Source organism: Pleurodeles waltl, chromosome 9, assembly GCF_031143425.1.
Source record: "Pleurodeles waltl isolate 20211129_DDA chromosome 9, aPleWal1.hap1.20221129, whole genome shotgun sequence".
Taxonomy (NCBI): domain Eukaryota; kingdom Metazoa; phylum Chordata; class Amphibia; order Caudata; family Salamandridae; genus Pleurodeles; species Pleurodeles waltl.
The window spans coordinates 1,090,427,843-1,090,440,175 of NC_090448.1; positions in this window are offsets into that span (position 1 = coordinate 1,090,427,843).

A 12,333-nucleotide genomic window follows, 5' to 3' on the forward strand; every position below is an offset into this window, starting at 1 on the left:
ACACAAGTGCAATGGGTCATGTCATTGGACATGCTGGGGTGAAGTGTCATACAGTGCAGAGGAACATGAATTGCCAATGAGGTAGTGAGAGACAATCACAGAGCATAGTGTCAAGGTAAACAGTGTGCTGGAGAACAGTGCATGTGAACGACTGTAGAAAGACTGGCATGTTAACAAGCACAGAACCTAGGATATCAGTGCCCATGTGGCATGGACTGGTGCTACCGGGTATTCTTACGGGTGAAGGTGATTTGTTCCACATCTTCATCTTCTGATGTGTGTGTCGTCTCCTCTGCCCTTGGTGGTAGTGGGTTTGAAGGGGCAACAAACACTTCAGTGTTTGAGGACGTGGAGTCAGAATTCCCGATAGCTGCCAACTGTGGGGCTATTAAGGGCATTACTGCAGCAAGGAGGAGCTGCTGGTTCTTGAGTATGGCAGCCACATCACTATGGTAGGCAGCCAGGGCGGCCCTGAGGGGGTCATGATTGCATTTGTGCACGCAGTGAAAGGTTTTGGATGCCAGGTGTTGTGGCAACTCCCTTACTGCTGTGGTGAATTCCCTTACACTTTGTTGTAGTCCTTGCAGGATGGATGTTAGCGCTTGCATGGCTGCTGCCTGTTCTGCAGTTGACATCATGCACGTACGCATCCCCTCAAGGCTGGCTGCCATATTTTGCATCCCCACCCGCACCTCCTTGGCCAGCTCCCGCTGTACTCAAACTAATGTCCTCTCAAAGGTGGTACCAGTGTCCTCAGAGTCCTCAGCTGGGTTGAGCTGGCAGGTCGTACTATTGGGTGGTGGGTGATTCCTCCGTGATGACTGCTACTTCTGTACTCCTCCTTGCGACTGAAGGAGGGGTCTGGAGGCTTCCGAGGACATCTTGGAGGGTCTGCTAGCTAATGTTTGTCAGCTCATCATCCATGTCATCAGGTATGTCTAGGACAGGCATATCCCCAGGAGAGCCATCGTCTTCTGCAATGAGATATTTTAGAATTAGTGTGTCTGCGTTGTGGCATTTGTAATGGGACGTTACTGACTTCATATTAGTTGAACATTGTAATCTTGGTTCTTGTTCATAGTTCCTGTCATTAATATTAGCATTCTCCCAGGCCCATGCCCCACCTGCATGTCACATGTAGTGTGGGAAGTTTGGGGAATTGTCTGCGTCACATCCTCTAGGTGTAGGTTCTGTGCAAATTGTAAGTTGCCACCTTATTGTGCTACTCAACCCTCCGTCTACTTCCATTATCATGGTGAGGCCTTGCACTTGCTGTGGGTGTTCTGATGCCACTTGCACCACACTTAACAATCTGGTACTGACCCAGTCTCAGATATTTCACATCCACCTATATGTTGCTGAGACCTAGCATACACTATGTATAGCATTGGCATGGCACGATATAGGTGTCAGCATTGGTAGTGTGTAATGTTGATGTTGGGGAATGTGTGCTACATTGGATTGCACTGATGGTCCTGGCAGTGTTCCATTTCCTCTTATGACTGTGCAGGTGTGTTTAACTAGCTAGACACATATGTCCTCCCCCTCAATGCTGTTGTCTTAGCAGTAGGACAGTTGGGATGTCGCAAGGTGGCATTGCAGCTATAGTAACACAGGCACAGGGTAGATCCTGAAATGTGCAGCATGGGTAGGACATTACTGCTGTGTACTTCATAGTGTAAGTAACAATACCTGATGTTTATAGCACCTATAGACATGAGCATTTGACAGGACTTGGGCTTTGTTAGGAATTACAGGGGATTGATAATGTCGTCATCCTGAACCCTCTATTTTGGGTGTGTTTGATACATGGGCACCTAACTGCCATAAGCTACTTGACCTGCACACACAGCACAGGTGGTAGTGGCAACTGTTGTCAATGGTAAATACCACTTGCGGATATGGCCTGAGACTGGTAATTGAGCCCTAGATCATGTAGCACCAATACCACCTCTCATGTGACAGCAGGCCAGATTTACGTTGTGCCCTACCCTGCTGGACTGCCTTTGCCTTTCCAACAGCCTTGGCATGGCAGAGTATCCCCATGCAAAGGTTGTTGGTGTAGTGTTGTGCTGCGTACAAGGTTTCCCCTGCACAGCCAATGCACCCGTGCCGTGCCCCTTTGCCCTTTCCACTACCTGATTATCATGGCTGGCATGCATTGTGTAGTAGGTATGTACCCCCTGCTTACAGTTAACATTTAGGCATTTTTGTCCCCCATGCAACTTACCCTGCATCTGTATTGTTTCCTGGTAGTCTTCGCTGTCCTGTCCTTGAATACCTGTGACGATCTCCTCAGGGATGACCGCTGCCACCATCTCCTCCATGTGGTCCAGGGCCTCCTGCAGTGCTGTGCTGCCTTCCTGTTCCTTGCCATCTTGTCCTTGGTCCTGCGCTTGCAGTCACGCCAGCGTTTTTTGCACTCAGTGACTGTTCTCTGTACTTGTGCCATACTGTTTATATTGTCAACAATTTGTTGCCAAATTGCCTCTCTCCTCCCAATTGGCAATTTTGAGTTGATAAAAGGTTGATGCTGGTGTCCGTCACCTCTTTCACCAGTATTTCATGGTCTTTTCTGGGGCCTCCTGGCTGGTTCCTGGTCTTCTGTAGTCTTCCTGGGGTCTCTCATTGCTTCTGGGATCCATTTTGGGGCTCCTTTGCACATTTTGCTGTGTTTGCGCCACTTTTTAACGCTATTGCGGCATTTTCGCTGCGTCAACGTAATTTTTCTTTACAACATGGCGCAATGGTTTGAGTAAAAAAAAAAATTACTCTAACCCGCGGTTTGCGCCACAGAGCATCAAAGTATAAATTTGACGCCCGGGTGGTGCAAAGAAATGGCATTAGCCAGCGTTTAACTTTTTGACGCAAAACTGCGATGGAGCAATTTTGTGTCAAAAAGCATAAATATGGCCCTAAGTACATACACATTTCTGCGAAACATTTAAAAAAATATTTTTGTATAAGAATTACTGTTCTTTATGTAAATATTCAGAATCTAGACTATCTGAAAATTTGCTTGCCCCAGTGGTCAATTTTCCCTGCATGTCAATGGTTGCTTATGTATGACTTCAGGTATCGCAGCATCTCTCTCTCTCTCTATATATATATATATATATATCGATCGATCTATCTATCTATCTATCTATCTATCTATCTATCTATCTATCTATCTATCTATCTATATATATATATATATACACTTCATTACCCATGGAAAACAGCCACTCACATGTTTGTGGATGTCAGACACCAGAGGCACAACCACTGTTTTTGCTCTTATGACGTATATGGGATGGAAAGCAGGTATTGAAAGCTCATTTCCTGCACGAGCTGCCAGCCTCCACACTCACTCAAGCTCTCAGACCTGGGCACTGAGCTGAGGGCGGCCCCTTAAGGTCAGAGCTCCCCCGCACCGCTGTTATGCCACTGCATTTTAGATAGGGAACAACCAGGGTTAGGCACTTAGGCCCATATTTATACTTTTGTAGTGCCGCATTTGCGCTGCTTTTTGACGCAAAAGCAGCCCAAACTTACAAAATACATTTGTATTTTGTAAGTTTGCGCTGCTTTTACTACAAAAAATGACGCAAATGTGGCACTAAAAAAGTATAAATATGGGCCTTAGTGTAAATCTGCAGAGCTGACTTAAAGCTGAGGGGATCGCTTTGAATTGGTAGTGGTTCCCCACCCACAGCAAAGCAAAGGTATTTCCTGTGCTTCTAGGGTACTGGGGTATGAAAATATGCATCCTGAAGATCCAGGAACATCAGGTAGCCTTTCTCCTGCAGTTTCAGGAGGAATTCTTGTAGTGTTACTATGTAGAAGGTCTGCTTTCTGAGAAACCTGTTGAGTTCCCTAAGGGCTACAACAGCTGCTAGAAGTCATGCACATTTTTGTTGTCCTGTGAGAACAATTGAGAAGCACTGTTTTGAATCGAGAAGACAGGCCATATCTATGTCTGTTGTTTCTTTTGGCTGTGTAACCTTGGTCATACCCAGGTTATCTTGCAGAGTAATATGGACGATTTGCCCTACATACTTGTGGAAATATTCTCTATAGATCTTAGGTCTACTGGAGCCATAAAAAGGTGTGAAGCTTGTACTGCAATACTAAAAGGCGCCCAGAGATTTTGCCCTATTAGTATCCCTTTTAATGTTATGCAAAGCTTCATTGGCATTCTTACCAAACAGGGCAGCTCCATATAACAGCAAGTCCAAAACATTTGCTTGAACTTCAGGATGGAAAGCAGTGGACCACAGCCAAAACTGAAGTCTCAAAATCTCAAAACAGCCACTCTAAACATGCATTGGATCAGGGGTGTGGAATTTGACAAAATATCTACTTGTCCATTGGACAGGTTGCTTCATAAATGTACTTGTCCTGTACAAAAATGTACTTGTCCCTTTGGTGCCATGTAGCGCAGCAACAAATTATGGCAGCAATCTTGTTATGTAGAAAGAAAGAAATCATTTGACTTCTTGCCCTTACAGCAAGGAAAACAGTAGTGTGTGCATTAATCAAGTCCAGGCTGGATTATTGCAATAGTGTGTGTGCTGGCTCTTCTAAACAAGTCATACATAAACTACAAGTAGTACAGCATGCAGCTGCAAGGGCAGTTCTCAAACTACCAAAGAGAGTCTCTGCCTCTGCAGCCCTAAAGGCTTTACATTGGATGTCGATCCACAAGAGAGTACTCTTCAAAATCCAGTTGTTCACCTTTAGAGTTTACAAAGGGATTAGGCAGGTTTACACATTACTCCACAAGCAGATAACTGAGATCCTCACAGGCCAGTCTACTGAAACCAATTTCCTTCAGACTAAAAACAAGAGGGGGCATATCATTAATGGTCCTAGGGACCAAGGCCTGGAACTCTCTTCCCAGCTACCTAAGATTTATAGAGTCTGAATCAGCATTCAGAAAATGCCTTAAGACCTGGGTCTTCGGGATCTCGGATCCCCTCTGCTACTCCTATATTCTGTAAGATGCCATCTCTCTGTCACCAATGGAAATGATACAGCTCACATGTTTTCCATCTCTCACCTGTTCTTCCGCTATATCACCAGGATACTCTCATGGAAGTGACAGCACCAGCTATAAATGACAAGTTCAATTATATTCAATGTAAGAGCTCTGATAATATCTTCTCTTGTTATGCCAGGGCTAATACTATAGTAGGGCTTGAAATCTAACAATTTGAAGTTCAACTATAGCATTGTCTTTACTTTGACACCTTTCTGCAGAGCTACATACTGGGGCTGGAGGAAGGAGGAAGCAATAGTTCCAAGGCTAGAATGCCTTTGAGTATGTGCAAACCAACTAACTTGCATTTTTTAAGGACTTTCACCAACTCTTCTCTAATCCTTTCCCATATTGAGAAAAATTGGAAATTTACTCCTGACAAGGGCAGAAGTAGGCGTTCACCAGGGTTGGGAAAAAACTGGTTGGAGGGAAAGTGAACTTGTAAACATACAACAGATTTTGACACAAGCAAATCTACACATGCATATTTGCTCATGCTAAAATACTGTTCAAATTTTTCCCAAGAGCACGATTTCCTGGTCTACTTCTACTTATTCTTGTGAATTTCTGAAAGCCACTAATGGGCAGACTATACAATGTGTGCACTTTAGTGACTTTCTTTAAGAAGAGGAGCGGCTCGCGTAGCTAGGGCTGGGTGGGTGGTGAAGGGGTCACGGGGGGCATGGAGGGCACAGGCCAAATTTATTTTAAAATAATTTTAAAAAATCACATACCTGCTTTGCTCTCACGCCGCTCCTCTTCTGTTGCTGCTGCAGGCACAGGCTCCCACAGCCTGCCCTGCGCCAATCCTGACTCTGCTCAGAGCAGTGTCAGGATTGCCTGGGAGTGACCAGCCAGGGTGCTCCTAGGCAGACTAGAAGCCTGTGCAAGCTCTCTCCAGCCCAGCAACCGTGTTGCTGGGTGGAGAGAGCGCTGTGCACATTTGTGTTTGGCCAGCCAGAGACGGCCGGCCAAACACACATGCGCAGGCCGGCCAAACACACATGCGCTCTGAGGGAAGTGCACAGTGTACTCCCCTCAGCCCGCCACCCCAATGCCCCGCCTCTTTTACATGGAAAAGAACATAAACAGGGTGTATTATCCTTTCCATGTTAAAGGATTTTCAGCGGTTGCTGCTGGCGTGGGAGCTACGCTCCTCCAACCATACGGAGGAGCTGCGTCTGTTTAAGAAGTATGCCCCTAATTAGGTTTGGCTTTAACAATTTGTTTTTATTAAAATTCAGTTTTTCTCTCTATCCATCAGCTGGCTTTACTCTCAGTGATAGCATTCTGCTCTTCCACAAGGAGAATATTTGCACGCAAAGTAGTTTTATTCAGTGCAATGTGTACTTTTTGAAACCAAAAGATTTTTTCCCCGCTTGTTGCCAAATATTTGTATCAGTGCCAAGGGCCTGCACCCACAACAATAAAGTGCTACAAAAGCCATGTCAAAACAAGATACATATTGACAAAATCAAAAGACTGACAACCAATGTTGGATCTGTTAGTATTGCCAGTGCTTGTTTATTTTCATGTTTACCATAATATTGTTGAAAATAGACTGATTTTCCATTATTAATATTTTTTGAAATTACTACCATGCATCAACACATTTTACTAAGTGATGCTTCAAAGAAATAGTACCTAACATTTCAGAGTAATTTTGCAAAACGTTTTTTTTCCTTCTTGCATTTGTTTCTCAACATTTTAGTTTGAAAGCAAATAATCATCAGTCTTGCTTACAGTCTTCTGCAAACATTTGCATCTAATCAGAAAGCATTTTGGAAGCAGTACACCTAGCTGCATATTGTTAAACGTTTCAAATGTGTGTAGACGTTTTTTTACTGGAATGACTGTCAGTAGTGCTGTATGACCTTACAAAGTTTATTCAGACTCTCACCCTAATAATAAAGGCTTTGAACTTAAGAAATATAAATAAAAGTTTGAATAGCATTACTATATGGACACAAATATTATCTCAACTGCACAGTTTCCTTCCCTGTAAATTGGCAGTCACCACAAGTGTTTGTGCTGCAGAGGGTTGGGCCTACTTGTCCCAAGGACAAAATAAAAATGAAAACTTGTTTTCCTTGACCCCAAACTAAATGTCCTGGGCATAAGGCTATTGGAATTCCTCCCCCCTGATTGAATACATCCATAGCTGCATCAATAATAGCCCCTGAAATTGTTGCACCTCCTTTGACTTATGCCCTAGCCATGTCCCTATTATCCTTCAGCATAATGTTTATTAGAAGGGAGATGTCATGCCACACCTGGCAGTCACATCAGCCAAGAATTGCAAAGCTATTTGCAGCTTTGATTGATGTAGCCACTCTGGAACATCCTCAAAGACCCAAATTATCAATGCATCTCACATCTTAATCTAGGGGTGTTGAGGAATGAAGGATAAGTGGCCTTCACTGAGATACAGAGGCTAAGACAGAGTCTGGCTTGGTATGGCCCGTGAGGCAGACTGAGACCCAGCCAGAGCCTTGTATTTCTTCCCCAAATGAGGCACCACTGCTGGTACTGTGGCCAGTGTTTTCATTCACAGACCTACTGACCACATAAAATCTAGCATTGGGAGAGTTTTCACAGCTTTATGTAGTTGTTCCTTAAGATCATGTAGGAAGCATTTCTGTTCCACAGAGGTCATTGCAGGTTGAACTTTTTAGCTGCTCTCACCATCAGAGCATGGAAATGGGCTATGTCGTTTGGAGGAGAATATATGTTCGGATGAATTTGTCAACTTCATTAGGTCCAGTAAAACAAGTTACTTACCTTCGGGAATGTCTTATCTGGTAGAGATTGTATCTAGCTGCAGATTCCTTACCTTAGAATTATCCCTAGCTGCCAGACTGGATCTGGAAAAAATTTCATGAGCAGTACACCAGCACAACTGTAGGTGGTGTCATTCAGCTCTGCATGGAGCCTTTTACGTTATCCGCACCAGAAGTGACATTTGCGGTGGCTATTTAGGCACCATCCAGACACGTTGACATCGGTTTCTTTTTGCGACTTTCAAAGAACACTGACCACTGGTGTGAAAAACTAGAGCCCTGAAAGGGTAATAGCCCTGTCCCTAGAAATCCGTTTGCAGAGCAGGAAGGTTGGATGGGTCTGTAAGGAATCTGTGGTAAGATATAGTTTCTACTAGATAAAACATTACTGAAGGTAATTTACTTGTTCACCTGATAAAGACTTCTAGCCGCAGATTCCTTATCTTAGAATAGTTACCCCAAGCAATACCATCCCCAGAGGTGGGCCTGCAGACAAATTTCAGATGAGGAAGTCCTGTAGTACCGAAAGCAGTCGCGGCTGGCGATGGGGCAAAGTGGCGAGTGGCGTGGGGGGAACAAAAGAAAAGTAAAACTATATATATATATATATATATATATTAAAAACAAACTTACCTTGACCGCACTGCCGCTCTCCGCTGCACTGCAGGCACAGGCTCCCAGCCTGCCCTGCAGCCAATCCTGATGCTGCTCAAAGCAGCATTACGATTGGCTAGAGCACCCTGGCTGGGCGCTCTGATGCAAAGTGAAAGTCTCTGTATGCTCTTTCCACCCGATAACACAGTGCCGGGCTGGAGAGAGCCCTGTGCGCATGTGTGTTTGCCCGGCCAGAGATACAAACATGAGCACTAAGGGGAGTGCTGTGCACTCCTTTCCATGGCTGTCATCCCCACATGGCCCTGCCCCTTTGAAAATAAAACAATATTACACATTGTTTATTATGGTTTTATATTTAGAGGTTTGCAGCTGTTGCTGCTGCTGGCGGGGGAGGCGACGCTCCTCCGCCATAGCTGAGGTGCTGCCACTGACTTAAAGAGCAATATTCCAATTCCTACGAACCTGACTGATCAGGCGGTAGTGCTTTGTAAACCTGTGCAAAGAGGCCCACTTTGCTGCCTGACCAATGCCCAAGATCGGATGTCTGTGTGCTAGCACAGTGGTTGCAGCATTAGCCCTGGCGGAATGAGCTTGCAAGCCCTCAGGGGGCTGCTTTTTGGCCAGTGCATAGCGGATTTTAATACAGAGTATGACACCTCTGGTGATGGTCCACTTCTGCAGGACCTGTCCTTTCTTCGCTTCGACATAGCCCACGAAGAGTTGGTCGTCCACCTTGAACTCTTTTGTGTGGTCAAGGTAGAACAATGCTCTTTTTAGTCTGGACAGTGGAGCCACTCCTCTTCTTTTGAGGGATGTAGAGGGGCATAAAAAAGAGGCAAAGCAGTGGATTGACATCCGTGAAATCGAGTGACCACTTTAGGTAGAAAGGAGGTCCCAGTTTTTCAGGATGGATGAAGAGATATGGAGGCTTCGTTATACAGCCTGAAGCTCGCTGACTCTTTGGGCAGATGTTATCACTACAAGGAATGTTGTCTTAATCGTAAGACAATTATGAAACGGCTCAAAGGGAGCTCACATCTAAAATGTTAACACAAGATTAAGGTCCCAATAAGGCATGATCATTGGTGAAGAAGGAAAGAGACAAACAAGACTTTTCAGAAACATAAGTACAACAGGGCACTTGAAGAGAGACGGCTGATCAAACAACTGCAAAAAAGGAGAGAGAGATTTTTAGAGAAGCCAGAAAAGAGCCCTGCTGGGCAAGAGAGAGAATGAAAAGAAGGACTTGAGAAAGACGGGCAGAAGGGGAATCAATATGTTTTTCTGCAAACTATGCCACCATTTTTTCGTCTGGCAGGTGTATACCTTCTTGGTGGAGGGATGCCTGGCTGCCAAGATGACATCACAAACTATTAGAGGAAGGTTGAAAGCTGTCACCTGTCACTGCTCGAGCTCCACACAAGAAGGTGGAGACTGGACAGGTTCAGGTGGAGAGCACTACCCTGCTGCTACTGAAGATCCTCCTGAATGGGCATCCAGATCGGAGGATTGATGCCTTTCTCAAGAGTTTGGGATACCAGACTCTCTGTGCCCAGTCCAGAGCTACCAGGAGGATTTTGGCCCGATCATTCCTGATTTTCTTGAGAACTCCGGGCAGGAGTGGTATTGGCAGAAAGGTGTACATGATGCCTAAGCTCCACTTGAGATGAAAAGCGCCTCCAAACAAGAGCCTCCTTGGAAACTCCATCACACAAAACTGCTGACACTGTGCATTCTCAGCAGAGATAAACACATCTAACCAAGGCTCTTCCCAGTTTTGAAAGAGATCTTGGACCACCTTTGGGTGGAGATGCCATTTGTGATCTACTGTGCATCCTAAGCTGAGCTCATCCGCCCTGGCATTCTGTGAACCCACCAGGTGTTGAACCACCAGGAATATGCCCTGATGTTCCGGCCATGTCCAGAGGCACAGGGCCGTCTGCCCTATTTCTTGCAGTACCACATGGTAGTGGTATTGTTATTCCCTTGATGGAGGGTACAAAGGCTTGCAATGCAACTCTGATCGCTCGGAGCTCCAATAAGTCGATTTGGAGTTCAGAGTCCACCGGAGACCAGAGACCTCTGATCTCCACCTCTCCTAAATGGCTGGCCCATCCTAGGAGTGAAACATCTGTCACTACTGTCAGATCCAGTTGGGGAAAGGAGAGAGGTCTGTTGCTGACACAACTGTGGATCGTCAGCCACCACTGCAGATCTTCGGCATTTCCCTCCATGATCTGGACAATGTTGGAGAGATTTATGTGACGTTGGGCCAACTGGAACTTTAGGTCCCACTGCAGAGCCTGCATATGACAACATGCATGTGTTGCAAGCAGGATGCATAAGGCCATGAGTCCCAACAGCCTCAAGGTCTGTCTCACCAAAACCCAGGATAGAGGCTGAAACATCAGTAGCTTAACCTGAATGTCCTGGACTCACCATTCGGCAGGATCGTCCACTGTGTCCAGAACAGCTCAGGTCAAAGGGAGCATCTGAGAGAGAGTTCGGTGTGACTTTGGCATGTTGATAGTGAACCTCACCAAACCAGCAGGTCTGCTATAGTCTGGAGGTCGGATACGACAGCATGGATCAAAACATTAGACTGGGTCTCCTCAGTAATGAGGGAGCAACATGTCCGATCCAAGCCGGCTATACACCATATCCTAATGTCAAACAATTAAATGCGGATGAGTTACGCTAACTATACAATGGTCTAGTGAAACTACATAGACATTTAACGCACTTTGTTATGCGTTCTATAATAACTGCCCCAACAAGGGCAGTTCAAGCTATGCAGCCACAGTAAGCTGTGCCTGCAATTAGTCCTGTAACTATAAATACTATTGTGGATAAAATAACCTCCAGATTGGAGTAAATTCCATTCTGGATTTCACAAAAAATTAAACAGCTTGAAGCAGTGTTTTCTCATACGAGACCCCAGGATAAACATAGCATTCTCACAATGTGCTTGCTGCTTGGAATTTTTTCTCGATTAAGGACTTTGCAGCTTGGGGCAGTAATATCCATGCATGCCACTGGGTGGCTTAGTTTGGCTCTGGGTGGCTTAGTTCGGCTCTGGTGGCATTGTCGGCACCGGAAGTGATGTTGCAGTCACCTATATAGGTGCCACCCGGCACATGGAAGCCATACCATCTTGGAGGTGAGTTGTGGACACATTTTCTACTCTAAAAAGTCCTTTAGGACCAAACGGGTGAAATGTTCATCCCTGCGGATCTGATTGGTCAGGAAGGAGTGTTTGGCAAACGTGTGCAGAGATGTCCATGTTGCAGCCTTGTAGATATCCAGGACTGGGACTTCACGAGCTAACATTGTGGTTGTAGCTTTTCGTCTGGTGGAATGGGCTTGTAAGCCCTCAGGAGGCTGCTTTTTAGCCAGGGCATAGCTGATCTTGATACAGAGAACAAACCAGTGTGAAATGGTTCACTTTTGTACTGCCTGATCTTTCTTTGCTCCCACATACCCTGCAAAGAGTTGATTGTCCACTCTGAACTCTTTTGTGTGTTCAAGGATGAGCGTTAACATTCTTTTTGGGTCCAGATGGTGGAGTTGCCCCTCTTCTTTAGAGGGATGTGGAAGAGCATAAAAGGAGTGTAAAAGGTGGGCAGAGTGTCACGCTGTCCCAAATGAAATGGGATCACCACTTTCGGAAGGAAAGAAGCCATGGTGCAAAGCACCACTTTGAGGGGAATATTGGAATGGGAAGGAGTAGCCGATCTGAATGATCTGCAAGACCCTTTTGTCCGATGTAATAAACTGCCAGTGAAGGAGAAGATGTTGCATTCTCCCTCCAACTGGGGACCGATGGTCTTGCATAACCAAACTAGGAGGGCTTAGAGGCTGCCAGAGGGTTGGTGGCGATGACTTCTGGCTACCTGACACATGTGGTTGGAATGC